Source organism: Macaca nemestrina, chromosome 6 (genome assembly GCF_043159975.1).
Source record: "Macaca nemestrina isolate mMacNem1 chromosome 6, mMacNem.hap1, whole genome shotgun sequence".
In the NCBI taxonomy this organism is placed as follows: Eukaryota; Metazoa; Chordata; class Mammalia; order Primates; family Cercopithecidae; genus Macaca; species Macaca nemestrina.
The window spans coordinates 18369921-18384864 of record NC_092130.1 but is presented as its reverse complement, the minus strand read 5'-3'; the positions used below and the strand labels follow the sequence as shown (position 1 = coordinate 18384864).

Below are 14944 nucleotides of genomic sequence, written 5' to 3'. Positions count from 1 at the left end.
AACAATCTCTGATATTCTTTGCATTTCTAGTAACTCTGATTCTTTTCAGTGAAGCATGTTCTATAGCCATCAGATAGATCTAAGTTTGAATTCAAGTATCTGTGTGACCCTTGGAAATTTATTTAACCTCTCTATCCAGATGTTTCCTATTTTGCAAACAGGAAAGTTAAAAATATAATACTCTGTTTTTCAAACAAATGTTGATACAAAACTTTTTCTGAGACTTTCTTATCTCAACAATATCTTAGCATTTTTTTCTGTATAAGTCTTCCTCATCTTTGTAACTGCTCCAAATTATTCCAGAGCATTAATAAAACATAATTAACCTTTGCCTTTCCACTGAACTTTAGAATTTTATCATATTTTTTTCTATTGTAAATAATCTTGCAATGAATATCTATATGTATATCTTCTTCCAGATGTAAAAGATATCTGGGTTATGAAGCTAAAGAGGGATCAGATATTCAATGTTTTTCATTATAGTAGATAACACCTAATTACTGTCCAAAGTTAATTTGCCAATTTATAACCCAGAAATCTTAAATTAGAATACCCATTTTTGCTACAATGCCACCAATATTTGAATTCAGCATACTTTTAAATTTGGGAAATCTTAGAAATTTGTGGAAATTTTGTCATATTACTATGTTTCTAAACTAGTGCAGAACCTAATATATCTACTAGGTGCTTAATAAATACTTATTAACTCTGCCATATATGTTAGTTTGCCAAAAAATAGACATGATAATAATAAAGTATTATATAATCACATTTATTGTTTTAGCTAAATTAGAGGTTAATGATAATAATAGGAAAGTTTAGATTCCAGGTTGACTATAAGTTTCATATTGCAATGAGTACTGACTTTGAATTTCTACAAATCTGAATTTGCATCTCAGTTTTCCCTTCCCCACCACCATTAACTATGTTAGTAATGGAATTTTACTTTGCCACACTAGGCATTAGTTTCTGATTTGTAGACTGAAGGTTGCATAGCCTGTTTTTCAGGATGTTCTATGATTCACATATCGTGAGCATAAGATACCTAACTTGGCCCTTAATAGTTACTAGGAATTACTAGTTGACCCTATACACTATCTTAGTTTGGTGATCCAAGCTGGAAGTTTTTTTTTTTTTTTTTTTTTTTTTTTTTTTTTTTTTTTTTTTGAGACGGAGTCTCACGCTGTTGCCCAGGCTGGAGTGCAGTGGCGCGATCTCGGCTCACTGCAAGCTCCGCCTCCCGGGTTCCCGCCATTCTCCTGCCTCAGCCTCCTGAGTAGCTGGGACTACAGGCGCCCGCCACCGCGCCCGGCTAATTTTTTGTATTTTTAGTAGAGACGGGGTTTCACTGTGGTCTCGATCTCCTGACCTTGTGATCCGCCCGCCTCGGCCTCCCAAAGTGCTGGGATTACAGGCTTGAGCCACCGCGCCCGGCCCAAGCTAGAAGTTTTATACATGTTTTTCTTTAATTCTTCCCAAAGCTCCATGTGTTAGATAGCAATATAATTTTCTATTTGAGAATTGGGACTCAAATTCAGTTTTTTCAGACTTCTATAATATACAACTTTAAAAAAGTTACATCTCTAATAGTGAAACAATCATACTTGATCCATTGACCCCTGTAGCATTGAAGAAGACCAGATCTATGGCAGCTGTTTAGTGACCTTTTGGAAAACTTTCAAATTCTGATTGCAGGATGAATTTGAGTTCTGGAGTTTTAACAAGAACAGGCAAAACGCCAGCATTTGTGGTTGGGCATGATGGCTTATGCCTGTAATCCCAACATTTTGGGAGACTGAGGCAGGCAGATCACCTGAGGTCAGGAGTTCAAGATTAACATGGGCAACATGGCGAAACCCAGTCTCTACTAAAAATACAAATATCAGCTGGGGGTGGTGGTACATGCCTGTAATCCCAGCTCGTGGGGTTGAGGCACGAGAATGGCTTGAACCCCAGAAGTGCAGGTCAAAGTGAGCCGAGATTGGGCCCCTGCACTCCAGCCTGGGCAACATGATGAGATTCTGTTTCAAGAAACAAAAACAAAATTTTAGCATTTGCTTATCCATTGTCGGTGGGGGGGGGGGGGGACCACAACACCTAGAATGACTTCTGAGTTAAGAGATGGGTAAAACAATTTGAGTGTAATTTACTCCATTATTTTTAATTCCACATAAGACACTGATCATTTGGCATTTGGCAGAGAAGGAAAATTTATTCACATAACTCTTGGGAAATGTTAGGAATCTGAAGAACATTACAAACAACGAAGCCAGTATTCTGCATAGATGAAATAATATACCTGCTAACTCAGTTTCTCACCCTGGATCCTACCAGTAACTGACACCAGTTGTCTTACTACCAACATTGCTGCAGTGATTTTCAAGTGGTCTTCATCATGGAACTAGTCCTTTCACAAACAAGTACTGAAGCAAGAACAAAGTTGAAGCTGAGAGCAAAAACAAAACCAAAAACAAAACCACCCAAGCAAACAAACATGTCTCCAGTGCATACCCATCCCTAGTGGGGATCCTGACTCTCATCTATATGAACCTCAAATCTCCTTAAATATTATGTATAGCTTATCTCTCTCCTCCCTACTTTACTACTTATCATTTGATTTTATTCATACCCTCAAATGAGGAAAACAAATCTTATAATCAATTATTTATTCAGCTTACCAGCTTACACACATCCCATCATTTTCAACTTTTGCAAAGTTACTTTGTTTCATCCTTTCCTTCCATTTCACTTTACCCACCATTCTCTAGGGTGTCATTATCTCATGACCGGATAGTCAACATTAGTGTATCATCAAACTTTATTTTAGTCTTCTCTTTTTGTAGAACATTCTAATCATCCAGATGAAATTCCCGGGACATATCATAATGTATATATTGTTACAAAGATCCTAAAACACCCTGCTGACTGCAATAAACAATCCTATTTACTTTCAAGTTCCTTTATTTTAGGACATAATTGGCCATCTTTGTCCTCATATAAATCCTCAAAATGAGTGTAGCTTTCCTGTCTTCACTCCACACCCTTTTTTATTTTATTCTCATTTTTTGTAAGTCCAGAGCATCCCCTCATATAAAATATAAAAAGAAACAACCCTCAAGCTTTGTATTGAGGAGAGCGTGGGAAGAAAATACATAGGGAAGTTACAAAGTTCTTAACTTCAGATTAGTGCTGCAATAAACATGGGAGCGCAGATACCTCTTCAATATATTGATTGCCTTTTTTTTTGGGTGTATACGTAGCAGTGGGATTGCTGACTCATATGGTAGCTTTATTTATCATTTGTTGAGGAGCTTCTAAACTATTTTCCATAGTGGTTGTACTAATTTACATTCCCACTAATAGTAAATGAGGGTTCCCTTTTCTAAACATCCTTGCCAACATTTGCTATTGCTCATGTTTTGGACAAAAGTTGTTTTAACTGGAGTGAGATGATACCTTATTGTAGTTTTGATTTTCATTTATCTGATGATCAGTGATGTCGAGCACCTTTTCCTATACCTGTTTGCCATTTGTATGTTTTCTTTTGAGAAATGTCTATTCAGGTATTTTACCTGTCTTTAACTCATAAGCTAATTTTTTTCCTCTAGAGTTGTTTGAGCTCTTTATATATTCTGGCTATCAATCCCTTGTCAGACGGATAGTTTGCAGATATTTTCTCCCATTCTGTGGGTTGTCTCTTCACTTTGTTGATTGCTTCTTTTGCTGAGCAGAGCTTTTTAATTTGACGTGATTCTATCTGTCCATTTTTGCTTTGGTTGCCTGTGCTTGTGGGGTATTACTCAAGAAATCTTTTCCCAGAGCAATGTCCTGGGAAATTTTCCAAATGTTTCCTTTTTGTAGTTTCAGTCTGAGGCCTTAGATTTAAGTCTTTAATCCATTTCAAGTTTATTTTGTATATGGCAAGACATAGGCATCTAGTTTCATTCTTCTGCATGTGGATATCATTTTCCAAGCACCATTTATTGAAGAGACTGTCCTTTCTCCAATATCTGCATAGACATTTCTCAAAATAAGACATACAAATGGCAAAGAGGTATATGAGAAAGTGTTTAACTTCATTGATATAATAATTTGAGAAATGCAAATCAGAATTACAGTATGGTGTCATCTCACTACAGTTAAAATGGCTTTTATCCAAAAGACTGACAATAATACATGCTGGTGAGGATATGGAGAAAAGGGAACCCTTGTACACTGTTGATGAAAATGTAAGTTAGTAAAACTACTATGTAGAACAGTTTTGAGGTTCCTCGCAAAACTAAAAAGAGCTACCATACGATCCAGCAATCCCACTGCTGGGTATATACCCAAAAGAAAGGAAATCAGTTTATTGAAGAGATATCTGCACTCCCATATTCATTGCAGCTCTGTTCACAATCGCCAAGATTTGGAAGCAATCTAAGTGTCCATCAACAAATGAATGGATAAAGAAAATGTGACACATATACACAATGGTGCACTCTTCATCCATAAAATATATAAGATGCTGTTATTTACAAAAATATGGATGGAACTTCTGACAATTATGTTAACTTAAGCCAGGCACAAAAAGACAAACTTCATGTGTTCTTACTGATTTGTGAGAACTAAAAATTAAAACAATTGAACTCATGGAGAGAGAGAGAGAAGCCGATGGTTACCAGAGGCTGCAAAAGGTAGTTGGAGGTTTGGAGGGAAAGTGGGGATGGTTGATGGGTACAAAGAGTAGTTATATAGAATTAATACGATCTAGTATTTGCAAGCACAACAGTCAATAATAATAATTTAGTTGTGAATTTCAAAATAATGAAAAGAGTATAATTGGATGGTTTGTACCACAAAATATAAATGCTTGAGGTGATGAATGCCACATTTACCCTGATATGATTGTTACACATTGCATAACTGTATCAAAATATCTCATTTACTCCATAAATACGTACAACTCCTATGAACCCATAAAAACTGAAAATAGAAATTTTTACAAAAAGAAAGAAAAAAATGCTTATCTTGGGGAAAATGGGAGTATAGGTATCATTTTATCTCATTTTTCTACTTTACTGTTTACAGTTTTTAGTGGGAAAGCATTTCTTTTATAACACAGAAAAGCAAAGACAGCCATTTTCTTACTTTGCTATCTACTCTCTTCCATCTTAGTGTTAGAATCTTTAAAAATACTTGAACATGTTGCTGCACAGAATAAATAACCATGTTTTCCCATCTGCTTTACAGTTAGATATGGCCTTGTGACTTAGTTATGGCCAATAAGATGTAAAGGGAAACATTATATACAATTTTGAGAAAGTTGGCTCATTTGGAGCTAAAATTGACTGGAAAAAAACGGGACCTTTTTCTTCTATCTTCCATCTTTCCTTGTCATGCAATGATATTTTAGAATTCCCACAACCATCTTGGATCATGAAGTGAACTTGAAAATAGAAGCACTAAAGAGAGTGATGGAGCAGAACGATAGGAGCCTGGGGCCCTGATCACAGCGTGGAGCCTTCTTACCTGCTTTGGCTTATCTACCTCCAGACTTCTCTCTTTTTCCAGAGATGGAAAAAAAGTTGACTTTGTTTAGGTGATCATTGCTGTAGTTATTACTTGTTGTGTACACAGAGAAACCTAAACCTAACTAATGCAGGGAGGTAAAAAATAAATAATCATAATGCTGTTACTAATTTAAAGTAATACAATTTATGAACACATAAAACAGCACACAAATGATTTACATAAGTTATTTGTAAGAATAAAGAGCTAATTATTCAGTCCTGGGATTCCTAGTTTCCAATAGCAATCCACCTTTCGCATCTGTATGAATTTACTGCATCTATTGAATCTCAGTATCTTATTCAATATAATAGGGTGTGCAGTTCCCACATTGATCTCTATCTCCTGGTCTTCATTCTCTGTGTATTCCTCCCCTTGAGAATAGATTGAAATTATTGTTTCTATTCTGTTCTAATTTATATCTACATTTGTATATGCAGAGAAGCCAAAACCTAAGAAATGAGCTTTAGCTTGGTTTAGGAATATACAACAAGCAACAACTACAGTAACAATCACCTAAACAAGCTCAACTTCTGATATTGGGTTACAAAAGACCATTGTTTCCATCTTGCACTTGCTTACTCTTTGCCTCTCGCTGTTTCTCTCTTTCCCTCCCTCCCTCATTCTCCTTCGCTCTGTTGCCATGAAGAAGCCAGCTGCTATATCCTGAGCAGCCCTGTGGAGAAGCCCGTACTTCATGGCTGAGATCCGAAGCTGTCAGTTCAGCAGCCAGTAAAAAAACTGAAGCCTAATAATCACGTGCGTGACCTTAGTGGATCCTTTGAACTCACTTAAGTCTTGATATGTCTGCAGCTCTCACTCACAGCTTATGTGAAACCTCATTAGAGACTCTGAGTCACAGAAATCCAGGCAAATCACTTCCAAATTTCTGACCACAGAAAGCGTGAGAAAATAAATCTTGGTTGTTTTCAGCCATTAAGCTTTGGAGTAATTTGTTATTCAGCAGAAATTGTATTACATAGAGGTGTATCTCCTCATAGGTATTTATTTTAATAAAACAGCTTGAACCCAGGTATTCAAAGCTGCAGTGAGCCAAGATTGTATCATTGCACTCCAGGCTGGATGATAGAGTGAGATCCTCCCTCTTAAAAATACATATATAAAAAGAAAAGAAGCAAAAATGTTTTTATTAAAAATAATTTACAGAAAATTATTTCTGGGAATTTGATCTCCTATTTGCAGAGCATACTCCTCTTTCCACTTTAATTTCTAGATAAAGATGAAGAAAATGTCTTATTTATCTTTTTTATAAGCCTTATGTTAGTGTATCATGGTCTGAATATAGAGTAGGCATAACAAAAGTTGCTTCACTGTGGGCCATGCTTTAGGTCAGAGTTTTTAACCTCAGCACTACTGACATTTTAGGCCAGAAAATTTGCTGATTATTTTGTTGTAGGAGAGTTGCATGGTGCATTGTAGGATATTTAGCAGCAATGCTGGCATCTACACACTAGATATCAACACCTTCCCCCCTCCAAGGTCTGACAATCAAAATTGTCTCCAGAAGTTGTCAAATGTTTCCAAGAGGAGCAAACAAAATTGTACCTGTTTAATGTTTTAATGTTCTGGACTATGGGCAAAAAGGGATTTTATTTGGAAGCAAAAATTTGAACAGGGTTGAGTGATGTTCTTGGCACATGGCACATCCTTTCTGCTGAACCTGTTAATGTCAGCCAGAGATGGACTATAACCTCCACATAGTTAGCACTCACTGATACGTCTGTGATTGTGCCATAGCTCCCACTCACTCTTTGAGGCAATCAATCATTGCTGATCATGGTCCTAGACAGTCCATATGTGTGTGTGTGTGTGCATGTGTGTGTGTGTGTGTGTTTTCCCAGGGTCTCACAAAACTTTCTAATCGTTTGGGACCTGTTTCTAGGTTATAGTAGTGGAGTCAGATGTATCCGTTTTTATTTTCTTTCACATGTATTCTTTCTAATATAAGCTTCTCCTTTTGGGGCTTAGCCATTTGAATTCTGAGTTAACAAGCTTGTAAAAGCCAAAACCGTATGCTTTCATGCTTAAATTCTCTCCAAAAAGTTTAAAGAAGTTTGTTTTTATTTCTACTTCTGTGCATATAATTGATCACTCTGATCTATTTTAATGTGAATAACAATGCAAAATAAGTGGTAGTAGTTGATAGGGAAATAAATGTCCTGTAGTTAGTATATCAAAATATTCCCTCACTGCAAATTTAAATAGATTAGTTCAAAAGTATTGGAAAAAATATATATTTCAGTGTTACATGTCTGTGCAACCTGGGTCGCATTATTATGAAGCCATGACTCATAAGATTTAGTCTCTAAGGATGGTTGCTATTTTGCAGCACGATTTACAACAGGAAATTAATGAAAAGGAGATTGTATTCTTTATATGTTACGGAGGCCACTACAGATGGTCCAAGTCATTAACTGCCTACCAAATTTTCTAATATATCCTTTTAATTTTCAAGCATGGAGAGAGATACCTATCCTGTCCTCAATTTAGTTTAATAACTTCTTGTCCTTTTCCCCTCATTCTTTCTTATAGAATTTTTAAGAACAAAAGGGCTTACCTCCAAAAAGGGGCAACATTTTCCTATATGTTGTGAAGAAAAAGAAACAGCTTCAGCGAGATTGCCATCCTCTTTCAGTCTAGGTTGAAGGGAAAGGCTCAGCACATAAAAGCACTAGCAATCTGTGCTGAGTGCTGAGAGAACACCAGAAAGGAAGTTCTCCATCTGTGTAAGGGGAGGAGGGAAATGGGTGGGCCAGGAAAGCATATATGGAGGACGTGGGGTCTTGCAAATGAAAAATGTGCCAGAAGGAGAAAAAGGAACTACAAAAGTGTGATCTCGCACTTCTCTCTTCTCAATCTCTCTCTCTCTCCCTCACTCTCTCTCTCTCTCTCTCTGAGAGAGGATCTAACTCTGTCACCCAGGCTAGAGTGCCGTGGCATGATCGTAGTTCACTGCAGCCTTGAACTTCTGAGCTCAAGTGATCCTCCCACCTCTCCCTTCTGAGTAGCTGGGACTACAGCTCCACACTAGCACAGCGGGGTAATATTTATTTATATTTTTCCTGTAGAGATGGAGTCTCACTATGTTACCCTAGCTGGACTCTAACTCTTGGCCTCAAGCGATCCTGCTGCCTTGGCCTCCCAAAATACAGACTATAGGTATGAGCCACTACACTCGAGTTTTTGCTTCTCTTCACTCTTCTAACCCTTACTTATCTCCCATGCAACTATTATTTATTACAACTTGTGTTTGCGTGTGGTGTCTGAGTGTACATGGTCTCTTTCCTTATATTACACATTTCTTGAGGGTAAAATTATGTGTTATATTTACTTATTATTCCTAAGAGAGCAATTTAGTAGATTGTAGATACTTGACAAAGGCTATATTTGCCTGTTGCTGAACTTAATTCCTTTATGCAAAATGTGAATCACATGTGGCTACATAGAGGCCTTCAAAATCTTCAGCCCATAGAAGGAAAGCACAGTAACTATAACTCACAAGACACTTCTGAACTCATGTGGAGCTTGGAATAGAAGTCTGGAGGAGGGAAATTCCACAAAAGATCACAGATGTATTATTTGCAGATTAGTCAACATATGGCATGTTTAACTGCAGCTCTGAAAAAAACAAGACTAAAACTGATGGTTCATTTTTAAAGTAACAAGGTATTGAGGCTTCTGAACATCATTTGAAAATGCCAGTGTTGGCCTGGTGCAGTGGCTCACACCTGTAATTCCAGCACTTTGGGAGGCCAAGGTGGGTGGATCTCTTGAGGCCAGGAGTTCGAGGCCAGCCTGGCAAACATGGTGAAACCTTGTCTCCACTAAAAATACAAAAATTAGCTGGGCGTGGTGGTGGGTGCCTGTAATCCCAGCTACTTGGGAGGCTGAGGCAGGAGAATCTCTTGAACCTGGGAGGCGGGGGCTGCAGTGAGCCGAGATGATACCACTGCACTCCCTCCTGGGCCACGAGAGTGAAACTCTGTCTCAAAAAAACAGAAAAGAAAAAGGAAAGGAAAGAAGAAAGAAAGAAGGAAAGAAAGAAAGAAAGAAGGAAAGAAAGAAAGAAAGAAAGAGAGAGAGAGAAAGAAAGAAAGAAAGGAAAAGAAAAAAGAAAGAAAGAAAAAGAAAGAGAAAGAAAGAAAGAAAGAAAGAAAGAAAGAAAGAAAGAAAGAAAGAAAGAAAGAAAGAAAAGAAAATGCCAGTGTTTTGTTGACTCAAACGAAATTACCGAAAGCATATTTCACATTTTAAAAATTGAATTGGAAATTCCAAAGTAGTTGAAAGTTTGGAGGGGAAAAATGATTTTTCTAAGGGGGTCGACTGTTTGTTTCATCATAAAGTCACAATCTACTACCCCTCTTTCTCCCACAGGAAAAGAAAAAAACACAGAAGATATGAAATAAAACCATTTTAGTATTATCCGAAATTTATAATCTTCCTCTTCATTCATCTTGGACAGTAAAAAGAAGCTTGGAAATTTAAAAAATAAAAGATTAACACTAAATCCCAGGAAAACATTCAGAATTCACTGTTACTATTAAGATCATTTAACAATGAGGAGGCCTCCTTGCTCTAAATTAGATCATACATTGATCATTCATTTTAATCACAGAGAGACAGAAATTTTAGGACTCCGTATGACAGAGTGAACAAAAGTTTCACGTGACTCCTATGCCTTATCAATAGCAACGCCCACTTTATTTCCACTGATTACTGTTTTAGGTTTTAAATCTCTACTTGAAGGTGGACAGCTTCAATTTTCTGGAAGATTAAGAGCCTCACAGGTGCACTACATTTGTGCATGGGAAGAACAGATTGCCAAAGCCTCTTATCTGAGACTCTGGCAGGCTCTACTGCACTGCAATCCCATTGTTTGAACTATGACTCCATAATGAAATCCAATTACAATTTCTTTTTTACAGTATGTTAAATCCCCATGGACGTTCTCCCTAATATATTTATGTAGATATATGTATTAAAAGCACAAGACAGGCATACTTCTAACCAAAGAAAGAATATCACTCATCTTTCCTCAAGACAGACGTGCATCTAGTTATTCATAAAGTACAAACCAATACTTTGGTTTAAGGACTGTTTTCATCTTTTATTTGTGTACTAATTTTCTCAAAGAAAAAATATATATCTTGCCGTTATGCACTGAATGTTGTGTCTCTTATAGAAATCATAGGTTGAAGACTTAACCCCCAGCGTGACAATATTTGTAGATGGGGCCTCTAAGAATTAACTTAGGTTAAATAAGGTAATAAAGGTGGGACCTCGATCTGATAGAATTAGTGTCCCTGCAAAAAGAGACACCAGGCCAGGCGTAGTGGCTCACGCCTGTAATGCCAGCACTTTGGAAGGTTGAGGCTGGTGGATCACGAGGTCAGGAGTTCGAGACCAGCCTGACCAATATCGTGAAACTCTGTCTCTATTAAAAATAGAAAAAAAATTGCTGGGCTTGGTGGCATGCACCCATAATCCCAGCTGCTCAGAAGGCTGAGGCAGAAGAATCTCTTGAACCTGAGAGGTGGAGGTTGCAGTGAGCTGAAATCACACCACTGCGCTCCAGCCTGGGTGACAGAGCAAGACTTCTTCTAAAAAAAAAAAAAAAAAAAAAAAAAAAAAAAAAAAAGACACCAAAGAGCTCCCTTACCTCTCTTACCATATGAGGCGAGATTGGCCATCTGCCAGCCAGGAAGAGAGCTCTCAACAAAAATCAGTGTCCAGATCTTGATCCGGGACTTCCAGCTTCCATAACTGAAAAGAAAATTCTGTTGCCTAAGCCACCCAGCCTGTGGTATTTGGTTATGGCAGCCTGAACAGACTAATACACTTGCTAATACCAAGTAACCTTAGGCTAATTAGAAAAGGCACAGTTAGGCTGATAAAAATTAGAAACTACTTCTTCTGAATGTTAATTTTGTATTTATTTTTTCTAGTATATAATTAAGTGATATTACAGTATGGTTCTCAGTTTGTGTTATTCTTTGAAAGTAATTTTGGAAGAGAAAATGTAAGTCAGAGTATTGAAAAACCACAAATTTGAGTTTTTATCTGTAAAATTCTAAGAATTCACATAAATCCTAACATAATTTCCTGTTAGCTATAAGTTATCTGAAATTGTTAGGTAAGTGACTTAAGATTGATTATATTTCTAATTTTTGTTATAACTTACATTTTTTTTAAACTTTTTAAAAAATTAGTATTTATTTGTTTTACTTGTTCTCATTACATCCCCATCTTTAGTTCATTGTATCTGCCCTCTAGTGCCTTTAAAAACATTGTATAATATTTGGCTATACCTTCCTGATACAGCAAGAGCTCTGGCCTATAGCAATTACATTCTCCCCGGAAGCAACAATTTGAAGAAAATTTTGTAAGTAGATTGTATCGGGACTTTCCTAATTTACAACTTTATTAAAAAATAGTCACAAAATATGCTGAATTTTGTCAAATTGTTGTTCTGAATCTGTTACAGCAGGGAATTTTTCTATTTTAATCTCTTAATTTGGTGGATTACATGAATTAATTTTTGTAGTGTTAAACAACAGCCCTTGCCTTCTGTGATGCCTGTAACTTCCTTGTTATCCATTTTAAAGTGGTTTTAGTTTGCTACTATTTTGTTAAGATACAGCTACATTCATAAAGGAACTTGGAATGAATATATGTATGAAGCTAGAATATGCTTGATACAAAAATTCAAAATAGGGCAGCATGAAAAAGAAAGAAATATATATACATACATAGTATATATATATATAGTTATCTATCTGTAGTCTTACGCATACGTATATATGTGTGTGTATATATATTTTTCTTTTTCATGCTGTTCAATTTTGAGGTTTGAATCACAAATATGCTAGCTTTATAAAATAAGCTAAGGTTTTTACTTCTTTTTGTATTATCTAGAAGCGTTTTCATTTAACTGGAAATTTTTAAAAAATTTTTTAAACATTTGATAGAAGCTACCAGTAAAGCCACTTGAGTCAGGAGTTTTCTTTGTGGGAAGATATTTCACTACTTACTCAATTTTATTAATGGCTATGTGATCATTTAGGTTTATCTATTTCTTCTTTTTTTACTTTTTTGTTTTATTTTTGTAGGTACTTATGTTTATAAGGTACATGAGATGTTTTATTCAGACATGCGATGTGTAATAACCACATCATGGAAAATGGAACATCCATCCCAGTGAGCAAAATTCTTTGTGTTAAAACAATCTAATTATGCTCTTCTAGTATTTAAAAATGTACAATTAAATTATTATTGACTATATTCACCCCGCTGTGCTATCAAATAGTAGATCTCATTCATTTTTTCTATTATATTTCTTCTGAATAAGGTTTGCTAACATATACTCTAAAATATTTGTCTATATTCTTTAAATTCCAAATTTATGTGCATAAATTATGTCCTGTTATTTTATATTTTTAAAACCTGCAATTTCTGTAGTGTGTCTTGTTTTAATTCTTGTCATTAACTATTTGAGCTTTTATTTTTCTCAAGCGTTTTTCTCTTTTTCACTATATGAAATTTATTTTTGATTATTTTTCATTTATTTAATATTTTTTTCATTTCTATTAGCCAGAGTCCACTCATAAAAGCATAAACATTAGACATATTAGACACATGTGTTTGTTTAATGTTAGTCCACCTCCCTGGCCTTCCCAGGATTTCTATAACTTGCTTATTATCTATTATTTTAAGTTGTTGACTTTGTGTGTGTATATATGTGTGTGTGAGATTATTGGATTTGATGTTATGCAATTGTGTGAGTTAATTAAACAGTTTCTGTAAGGATACTGTCTTTGTGTCTTGCACTAGAGCTTTAAATTGCAGAGTAGGAAATCAGGAAGGAAAGATTGATGTATGAACAATGAGGATAAACTGAAACCCGTAAGTAGAAGGTGGACCCAATGAGGATGCACTAAGATGATTCAATCTTTCTGCCTTTCACCTCCTTTAACTTTAACAGATGTGGATGTCCTGCAAGACAAACCAACACCCTGCATCATGGAGTTAAACATGCATTTTTCACAGTAGTTGGAATAGCTGAAGGAAAATGGTGAAGGGGGAATGAACAGAAGAGGCAGCTGCAGGCTGACTGCAGCCCATGCCAAGGAGGTGAGCCAGCAAATATGAAACTTGTGTAAGCTGCAAGTGTACTTGGTAGCCCAATCTTGGATGTAAACATCCATCACTTTTATCATATGCTATTGCAGAAAAGCATTCTTAAATCCAGCCCATCCTGAGAAAAAGGAGATTGTGTAACAAGAGGCAGCAAACACTGAGGCCCCCTTGGGGTTTCTTACCAATTGTTTTTCTTTTCAAAAGTGCATTGACAAAAAACAAAACAATCTCATATCTCAAGATAAGCAAATGTCATCAAACTATCAGGAATTCTAAACCTTTTGTATATTTTCATAACTTTAAAATTTAAAAAACATGTTATGTAATGTTTTACTTGTTTCTTTTCTAATACTACTGTACATTTTCCAGGTAAACACAGATATTTACATAAAACTAACAATAATAAAAAATATATAATATTAATAGGAAGAAAGAAAACTAAAATTTGATTTGGCATGAGATAATATTCTTTTAAATTCCTTGTAGTTTATATATCTTGTCTTAAAACAAATGGGCTCATTTCAGCTCAGGCCAGTACTTCATACTCTATCTAGAGAGTTCTCTATGAAAATTTGCAAGATATTCCAGGTGACGTAACTCTAAAGATATTCGAAAGACAGGTATCAAGCAGGCTGTAAATTTCTTTATTTATCTTTTCTCCCCTATATACTAATAAGGACATCCTGAACAGCAGTCCAAGCTGTCCTGCTTTAAAAGGCAAAAGTATAACAGCAAGTTATTTTTATGAGTAGCTTGGAAACCAAGTTGAAAAAATAGATGTGGCCAAATACTATCTAAATTATCTCTGTATAAAAATAAGCATTTTTATTACTTTTCTATGGAACGTAAATAATCTTAAAACTCATATATCACTCTTTATCACCTTGCTAAAGTGTCAATTAAACATTTTTGGGAATTTCATGTTGCCACCCATATAAAGAAAGTCCATTTAGTATTTAACTAAGATGTGGATAACTTTCACTCAAATTTACCATTATAGTTAATCAGAAAGTTGTAAAATATATTCTGTAGCCTATTGTCTTTTTTAAATTTTATTTTAATTTCAATAGTTTTGGGGGTACAGATGTTTTTGGTTATAGGCATAAATTCTTTAGTGGTGATTTCTGAGATTTTGGAGCATCTGTCACTTGAGCAGTATACACTGTACCTAATATGTAGTCTTTTATCCCTCACTCAGCCACCCTTACCTTCTGAGTTGGCAAAGTTTATTATTATT

At 35.7% G+C, this 14944-nt stretch overlaps 1 long non-coding RNA gene across 2 annotated transcripts in view; it reads right to left on the bottom strand.

The window, feature by feature from the left end:
• LOC105480802 (uncharacterized) overlaps positions 1-8349 on the bottom strand; it is a 94450-nt gene extending 86101 nt beyond the window's left edge. The window contains exon 1 of one of the 2 annotated variants that reach the window (XR_986589.3): positions 8129-8349. This is a non-coding gene — a long non-coding RNA (uncharacterized lncRNA). The remainder of the gene's footprint in view (positions 1-8128) is intronic. The other variant, XR_011624495.1, reaches the window with a different exon arrangement.
• Positions 8350-14944: the final 6595 nt, after the last annotated feature.